The following is an 8,930-nucleotide window of genomic DNA, read 5'->3' as shown; positions in this document are numbered from 1 at the left end:
GCGGGCCTCGCCGAGCTCGCCGTGGCCCGAGGCGGGCTCTGCGAGCTCGCCCCCGCCCGCCCCGGGCCCTGGCGCGTCGGCGCGGGCCTCGCCGAGCTCGCCGTGGCCCGCGGCGGGCTCGGCGGGCTCGCCCCCGCCCGCCCTAGGCCCTGGCGCGTCGGCGCGGGCCTCGCCGAGCTCGCCGTGGCCCGCGGCGGGCTCGGCGGGCTCGCCCCCGCCCGCCCTAGGCCCTGGCGCGTCGGCGCGGGCCTCGCCGAGCTGGCCGTGGCCAGCGGCGCGCTCGGCGGGCTCGCCCCCGCCCGCCCCGGGCCCTGGCGCGTCGGCACGGGCCTCACCGAGCTGGCCGTGGCCCGCGGCGGGCTCGGCGGGCTCGCCCCCGCCCGCCCCGGGCCCTGGCGCGTCGGCGCGGGCCTCGCCGAGCTGGCCGTGGCCCGCGGCGGGCTCGGCGGGCTCGCCCCCGCCCGCCCCGGGCCCTGGCGCGTCGGCGCGGGCCTCGCCGAGCTGGCCGTGGCCCGCGGCGGGCTCGGCGGGCTCGCCCCCGCCCGCCCCGGGCCCTGGCGCGTCGGCGCGGGCCTCGCCGAGCTGGCCGTGGCCCGCGGCGGGCTCGGCGGGCTCGCCCCCGCCCGCCCCGGGCCCTGGCGCGTCGGCGCGGGCCTCGCCGAGCTCGCCGTGGCCCGCGGCGGGCTCGGCGGGCTCGCCCCCGCCCGCCGCGGGCCCTGGCGCGTCGGCGCGGGCCTCGCCGAGCTCGCCGTGGCCAGCGGCGCGCTCGGCGGGCTCGCCCCCGCCCGCCCCGGGCCCTGGCGCGTCGGCGCGGGCCTCGCCGAGCTCGCCGTGGCCCGCGGCGGGCTCGGCGGGCTCGCCCCCGCCCGCCGCGGGCCCTGGCGCGTCGGCGCGGGCCTCGCCGAGCTCGCCGTGGCCCGCGGCGGGCTCGGCGGGCTCGCCCCCGCCCGCCGCGGGCCCTGGCGCGTCGGCGCGGGCCTCGCCGAGCTCGCCGTGGCCCGCGGCGGGCTCGGCGGGCTCGCCCCCGCCCGCCGCGGGCCCTGCCGCGTCGGCGCGGGCCTCGCCGAGCTCGCCGTGGCCCGCGGCGGGCTCGGCGGGCTCGCCCCCGCCCGCCCCGGGCCCTGGCGCGTCGGCGCGGGCCTCGCCGAGCTCACCGTGGCCCGCGGCGGGCTCGGCGGGCTCGCCCCCGCCCGCCCCGGGCCCTGGCGCGTCGGCGCGGGCCTCGCCGAGCTCGCCGTGGCCCGCGGCGGGCTCGGCGGGCTCGCCCCCTCCCGCCCCGGGCCCTGCCGCGTCGGCGCGGGCCTCGCCGAGCTCGCCGTGGCCCGCGGCGGGCTCGGTGGGCTCGCCCCCGCCCGCCCCTGGCCCTGGCGGGTCGGCGCGGGCCTCGCCGAGCTCGCCGTGGCCCGCGGCGGGCTCGGCGGGCTCGCCCCCGCCCGCCGCGGGCCCTGGCGCGTCGGCGCGGGCCTCGCCGAGATCGCCGTGGCCCGCGGCGGGCTCGGCGGGCTCGCCCCCGCCCGCCCCGGGCCCTGGCGCGTCGGCGCGGGCCTCGCCGAGCTCGCCGTGGCCCGCGGCGGGCTCGGCGGGCTCGCCCCCGCCCGCCCCGGGCCCTGGCGCGTCGGCGCGGGCCTCGCCGAGCTCGCCGTGGCCCGCGGCGGGCTCCCCGGGCTCGCCCCCGCCCGCCGCGGGCCCTGGCGCGTCGGCGCGGGCCTCGCCGAGCTGGCCGTGGCCCGCGGCGGGCTCGGCCGGCTCGCCCCCGCCCGCCCCGGGCCCTGGCGCGTCGGCGCGGGCCTCGCCGAGCTGGCCGTGGCCCGCGGCGGGCTCGGCGGGCTCGCCCCCGCCCGCCTTGGGCCCTGGCGCGTCGGCGCGGGCCTCGCCGAGCTCGCCGTGGCCCGCGGCGGGCTCGGCGGGCTCGCCCCCGCCCGCCCCGGGCCCTGGCGCGTCGGCGCGGGCCTCGCCGAGCTCGCCGTGGCCCGCGGCGGGCTCGGCGGGCTCGCCCCCGCCCGCCCCGGGCCCTGGCGCGTCGGCGCGGGCCTCGCCGAGCTCGCCGTGGCCCGCGGGGGGCTCGGCGGGCTCGCCCCCACCCGCCCCGGGCCCTGGCGCGTCGGCGCGGGCCTCGCCGAGCTCGCCGTGGCCCGCGGCGGGCTCGGCGGGCTCGCCCCCGCCCGCCGCGGGCCCTGGCGCGTCGGCGCGGGCCTCGCCGAGCTCGCCGTGGCCCGCGGCGGGCTCGGCGGGCTCGCCCCCGCCCGCCGCGGGGCCCTGGCGCGTCGGCGCGGGCCTCGCCGAGCTCGCCGTGGCCCGCGGCGGGCTCGGCGGGCTGGCCCCCGCCCCCCCCGGGCCCTGGCGCGTCGGCGCGGGCCTCGCCGAGCTCGCCGTGGCCCCGGCGGGCTCGGCGGGCTCGCCCCCGCCCGCCGCGGGCCCTGGCGCGTCGGCGCGGGCCTCGCCGAGCTCGCCGTGGCCCGCGGCGGGCTCGGCGGGCTCGCCCCCGCCCGCCGCGGGCCCTGGCGCGTCGGCGCGGGCCTCGCCGAGCTCGCCGTGGCCCGCGGCGGGCTCGGCGGGCTCGCCCCCCGCCCGCCGCGGGCCCTGGCGCGTCGGCGCGGGCCTCGCCGAGCTCGCCGTGGCCCGCGCCGGGCTCGGCGGGCTCGCCCCCACCCGCCGCTGGCCCTGGCGCGTCGGCGCGGGCCTCGCCGAGCTCGCCGTGGCCCGCGGCGGGCTCGGCGGGCTCGCCCCGCCCGCCGCGGGCCCTGGCGCGTCGGCGCGGGCCTCGCCGAGCTCGCCGTGGCCCGCGGCGGGCTCGGCGGGCTCGCCCCCGCCCGCCGCGGGCCCTGGCGCGTCGGCGCGGGCCTCGCCGAGCTCGCCGTGGCCCGCGGCGGGCTCGGCGGGCTCGCCCCCGCCCGCCGCGGGCCCTGGCGCGTCGGCGCGGGCCTCGCCGAGCTCGCCGTGGCCCGCGGCGGGCTCGGCGGGCTCGCCCCCGCCCGCCCCGGGCCCTGGCGCGTCGGCGCGGGCCTCGCCGAGCTCGCCGTGGCCCGAGGCGGGCTCTGCGAGCTCGCCCCCGCCCGCCCCGGGCCCTGGCGCGTCGGCGCGGGCCTCGCCGAGCTCGCCGTGGCCCGCGGCGGGCTCGGCGGGCTCGCCCCCGCCCGCCCCGGGCCCTGGCGCGTCGGCGCGGGCCTCGCCGAGCTCGCCGTGGCCAGCGCCGGGCTCGGCGGGCTCGCCCCCGCCCGCCCCGGGCCCTGGCGCGTCGGCGCGGGCCTCGCCGAGCTCGCCGTGGCTCGCGCCGGGCTCGGCGGGCTCGCCCCCGCCCGCCGCGGGCCCTGGCGCGTCGGCGCTGCCTCGCCGAGCTCGCCGTGGCCCGCGCCGGGCTCGGCGGGCTCGCCCCCGCCCGCCCCGGGCCCTGGCGCGTCGGCGCGGGCCTCGCCGAGCTCGCCGTGGCCCGCGGCGGGCTCGGCGGGCTCGTCCCCGCCCGCCCCGGGCCCTGGCGCGTCGGCGCGGGCCTCGCCGAGCTCGCCGTGGCCCGCGGCGGGCTCGGCGGGCTCGCCCCGCCCACCGCGGGCCCTGGCGCGTCGGCGCGGGCCTCGCCGAGCTCGCCGTGGCCCGCGGCGGGCTCGGCGGGCTCGCCCCCGCCCGCCGCGGGCCCTGGCGCGTCGGCGCGGGCCTCGCCGAGCTCGCCGTGGCCCGCGGCGGGCTCGGCGGGCTCGCCCCCGCCCACCGCGGGCCCTGGCGCGTCGGCGCGGGCCTCGCCGAGCTCGCCGTGGCCCGCGGCGGGCTCGCCCCCGCCCGCCCCGGGCCCTGGCGCGTCGGCGCGGGCCTCGCCGAGCTGGCCGTGGCCCGCGCCGGGCTCGGCGGGCTCGCCCCCGCCCGCCGCGGGCCCTGGCGCGTCGGCGCGGGCCTCGCCGAGCTCGCCGTGGCCCGCGGCGGGCTCGGCGGGCTCGCCCCCGCCCGCCGCGGGCCCTGGCGCGTCGGCGCGGGCCTCGCCGAGCTCGCCGTGGCCCGCGCCGGGCTCCCCGGGCTCGCCCCCGCCCGCCGCGGGCCCTGGCGCGTCGGCGCGGGCCTCGCCGAGCTCGCCGTGGCCCGCGCCGGGCTCCCCGGGCTCGCCCCCGCCCGCCCCGGGCCCTGGCGCGTCGGCGCGGGCCTCGCCGAGCTCGCCGTGGCCCGCGGCGGGCTCGGCGGGCCCCCCCCCCGCCCGCCGCGGGCCCTGGCGCGTCGGCGCGGGCCTCGCCGAGCTCGCCGTGGCCCGCGGCGGGCTCGGCGGGCTCGCCCCCGCCCGCCGCGGGCCCTGGCGCGTCGGCGCGGGCCTCGCCGAGCTCGCCGTGGCCCGCGGCGGGCTCGGCGGGCTCGCCCCCGCCCGCCCCGGGCCCTGGCGCGTCGGCGCGGGCCTCGCCGAGCTCGCCGTGGCCCGCGGCGGGCTCGGCGGGCTCGCCCCCGCCCGCCCCGGGCCCTGGCGCGTCGGCGCGGGCCTCGCCGAGCTCGCCGTGGCCCGCGGCGGGCTCGGCGGGCTCGCCCCCGCCCGCCCCGGGCCCTGGCGCGTCAGCGCGGGCCTCGCCGAGCTCGCCGTGGCCCCCGCGCCGGGCTCGGCGGGCTCGCCCCGCCCGCCCCGGGCCCTGGCGCGTCGGCGCGGGCCTCGCCGAGCTCGCCGTGGCCCGCGGCGGGCTCGGCGGGCTCGCCCCCGCCCGCCGCGGGCCCTGGCGCGTCGGCGCGGGCCTCGCCGAGCTCGCCGTGGCCCGCGCCGGGCTCGGCGGGCTCGCCCCCGCCCGCCCCGGGCCCTGGCGCGTCGGCGCGGGCCTCGCCGAGCTCGCCGTGGCCCGCGGCGGGCTCGCCCCCGCCCGCCCCGGGCCCTGGCGCGTCGGCGCGGGCCTCGCCGAGCTCGCCGTGGCCCGCGGCGGGCTCGGCGGGCTCGCCCCCGCCCGCCGCGGGCCCTGGCGCGTCGGCGCGGGCCTCGCCGAGCTCGCCGTGGCCCGCGGCGGGCTCGGCGGGCTCGCCCCCGCCCGCCGCGGGCCCTGGCGCGTCGGCGCGGGCCTCGCCGAGCTCGCCGTGGCCCGCGGCGGGCTCGGCGGGCTCGCCCCCGCCCGCCGCGGGCCCTGGCGCGTCGGCGCGGGCCTCGCCGAGCTCGCCGTGGCCCGCGGCGGGCTCGGCGGGCTCGCCCCCGCCCGCCCCGGGCCCTGGCGCGTCGGCGCGGGCCTCGCCGAGCTCGCCGTGGCCCGCGGCGGGCTCGGCGGGCTCGCCCCCGCCCGCCCCGGGCCCTGGCACGTCGGCGCGGGCCTCGCCGAGCTCGCCGTGGCCCGCGGCGGGCTCGGCGGGCTCGCCCCCGCCCGCCGCGGGCCCTGGCGCGTCGGCGCGGGCCTCGCCGAGCTGGCCGTGGGCCGCGGCGGGCTCGGCGGGCTCGCCCCCGCCCGCCGCGGGCCCTGGCGCGTCGGCGCGGGCCTCGCCGAGCTCGCCGTGGCCCGCGGCGGGCTCGGCGGGCTCGCCCCCGCCCGCCGCGGGCCCTGGCGCGTCGGCGCGGGCCTCGCCGAGCTCGCCGTGGCCCGCGGCGGGCTCGGCGGGCTCGCCCCCGCCCGCCCCGGGCCCTGGCGCGTCGGCGCGGGCCTCGCCGAGCTCGCCGTGGCCCGCGGCGGGCTCAGCGGGCTCGCCCCCGCCCGCCGCGGGCCCTGGCGCGTCGGCGCGGGCCTCGCCGAGCTCGCCGTGGCCCGCGGCGGGCTCGCCCCCCGCCCGCCGCGGGCCCTGGCGCGTCGGCGCGGGCCTCGCCGAGCTCGCCGTGGCCCGCGGCGGGCTCGGCGGGCTCGCCCCCGCCCGCCGCGGGCCCTGGCGCGTCGGGGCGGGCCTCGCCGAGCTGGCCGTGGCCCGCGCCGGGCTCGGCGGGCTCGCCCCCGCCCGCCGCGGGCCCTGGCGCGTCGGCGCGGGCCTCGCCGAGCTCGCCGTGGCCCGCGGCGGGCTCGGCGGGCTCGCCCCCGCCCGCCCCGGGCCCTGGCGCGTCGGCGCGGGCCTCGCCGAGCTCGCCGTGGCCCGCGCCGGGCTCCCCGGGCTCGCCCCCGCCCGCCGCGGGCCCTGGCGCGTCGGCGCGGGCCTCGCCGAGCTGGCCGTGGCCCGCGGCGGGCTCGGCGGGCTCGCCCCCGCCCGCCGCGGGCCCTGGCGCGTCGGCGCGGGCCTCGCCGAGCTCGCCGTGGCCCGCGGCGGGCTCGGCGGGCTCGCCCCCGCCCGCCCCGGGCCCTGGCGCGTCGGCGCGGGCCTCGCCGAGCTCGCCGTGGCCCGCGCCGGGCTCCCCGGGCTCGCCCCCGCCCGCCGCGGGCCCTGGCGCGTCGGCGCGGGCCTCGCCGAGCTGGCCGTGGCCCGCGGCGGGCTCTGCGGGCTCGCCCCCGCCCGCCGCGGGCCCTGGCGCGTCGGCGCGGGCCTCGCCGAGCTCGCCGTGGCCCGCGGGGGGCTCGGCGGGCTCGCCCCCGCCCGCCCCGGGCCCTGGCGCGTCGGCGCGGGCCTCGCCGAGCTCGCCGTGGCCCGCGCCGGGCTCGGCGGGCTCACCCCCGCCCGCCGCGGGCCCTGGCGCGTCGGCGCGGGCCTCGCCGAGCTCGCCGTGGCCCGCGGCGGGCTCCCCGGGCTCGCCCCCGCCCGCCCCGGGCCCTGGCGCGTCGGCGCGGGCCTCGCCGAGCTCGCCGTGGCCTGCACAGCAAAAAAGAGCGGCCGCAGAAGGCAAAGAGCATCGCTACAAGGGAAAGAAGGGCGGCCGCGGACAGCTACGATGAACACACCAATCCTTTTTGTGGGCAGTGCCGAAGGAGACGCGACCCATTGACGAGACACCAAGCGCTCCGGCCGCTCAAAAGCCTCTGGATGCCTAACACCCTAGCGCTGCAAAGTGTACGCTGTGCTCCACAATCACACAGGACAAGAGCAATGTCAAGACCTGAGCAAAACACAGGACACCTACAACACGCACGACACAGGACACAACAACGCAGACACACGCTGGAGCTGCCTGGCCTGGCACACCCCCCCTCCGCCTCTGCCTCACGCACAGCACTCATCCTGCGAAGCCCTCTGCCCTACGCTGATTGGCAGCATGTGCACACACACCCACCCACACGACACACCAACACCCTGGGGCTGCGCAACTTAGCTTGGGGAATGCTCCGGGCCACTGGCCGTCCTCGAGAGCCTACCTCGACGCCAGGCACGTCCTCTCGGATCTTCCTTCGGTCACAAACCTTCCCCGTTGTCACCTGCCAAAAGAGAGCGTGAGCCGGCACCTGCGTGCCCCACGGCTCCAGCCTCTCCCCCCAAAAACACCCTCCTCCCAAACACCACACTCCCTCTCCTCACCTGTGACGCACCCGGTCCAAACTCAGACACCGCAGCTTGGGGGGGGGGGGGAAGGGGATACCCCCCCCCCAGCACCTGGTAAAACCAACGCAACAAAGTTACTCTGTGGCCAGACAGCACCCAACAGCCCTACGACTACTGACACGCTGCTCCGCTCACCTCCAATCCTCAGCCCTTCCAGAAGAGGCCCGCACAGCACCTGAAAAAGCAAAGCAAAGGACATCACCCAGAGGCAGCCTGACACCACCCTGCCATAAAGCTCTCCACAACAAGCTGCCCCTGCTCAGCCTCCCTCTCAGCACTCGGCTTCTCCATGCCACAACTTCACACAAAGCCTAAGAAAAAACACAGAGCTGTCCTGTTGCTCTTACATTCATGAACCACCTTTGCTTCTCCAACTGAAGGAATAAGTCTTCTGAGATTGCTTTACAGCCTCAAATGCTGTCACTGGCTGAGGTGATTCCAGAGCACTGCTCCTGCAGGAGATCAAAAGCAGAATGACCTCAGTGGAGAGAGACCCCCGGTCTATGTAACCCTAGGCCCCATCCACTGCCCTACCCACAAGCCCTTTGGAGGGGAGGGGCAAACCAATGGCTACCATAAATACACAGGGCTGCGCAGAAGAGGCAGGGGTTCTGAAGGGACTGGATGGGGGCTAAAGGGGCTGCAGGTCGAAAAGATGGCTCTGGGGTACAAAGAAGGCTGGAAGGGAAGTCCAGAGCACGCCAGAGGGGTGCTAAGGGGTCCGCGTGGCCAAAAAATGACTCTGGGGAACGAGGAAGAACTCAGGAGGGGGTCTCGGCAGACGAGAGGGGCCCAACGGGGACGAGAGGGCGAAAGCCTAAGAACTGGGTGGACGAGGAAGATGTCATGAGGTGCCCTGAGGGAATAGGAGGGGCCCTGTGGGATCGGGAGGACCGAAAAAGCTCCGGGGAGCGACAAAGGCCTCGAGATGATTTCTGAAGGGACTAGAGGGAGGCTAAAGGGTTTAGTGGGCCGGAAGACAGCTCTGGGGCACAAAGAAGGTGGAAAGAGTAGCCCGGAGAGCACTAGTTGGGGTGCTAAGGGGTGAGGAAGGCCAACAGAGGTCTGGGAGGAGAAATAAAAGACGGAAAGAGGGCTCCAGAGCAGAAGAGAGGGCAGCCGAGGGGGCTGGAGGGCCGACGCGGGGCTCTGGGACGTGAGAAAGGGCTCTGGAGGGCTTCCGAGTGGACTACGGAGGGGCCTAAAGGGCCTCAAAGACCAAAGAGACAGCCTTGGGAAAGAAGGAAGGCCAAAAGAGTGGTCCAGAGAGAACAAGAGGGGCCCTAAGTGATCTGGAGGACGGACAAAGGACACTGGGGCACAATTTCAGCCAAAAGAGGTGTCTGGAGCAGACTAGAGGGCCTCTAAGAAGCCCGGAGGGCCAAAGGAGGGCTCCTGCACAAAACCGAGCCCTCCGGAGGGGTTCTGAAAAGACTAGAGGGAGGGATTAAAGGGTCCGGAGGGCCTGAAGACAGCTCTGCGGCGCAAAGAAGGCCAAAAGAATAATCCAGAGTGCGCTAGAGGGGGCCCTGAAGCGGTTTACATGACCAGAAAAACAGCTCTAGGGAGCAAGGACAAGCTCAGGAAGGATTCAGAGGCAACTA

The sequence above is a fragment of the Struthio camelus genome, chromosome 30 (assembly GCF_040807025.1).
Source record: "Struthio camelus isolate bStrCam1 chromosome 30, bStrCam1.hap1, whole genome shotgun sequence".
NCBI classification, from domain to species: domain Eukaryota; kingdom Metazoa; phylum Chordata; class Aves; order Struthioniformes; family Struthionidae; genus Struthio; species Struthio camelus.
Note: the sequence above shows the minus strand (reverse complement) of the source record.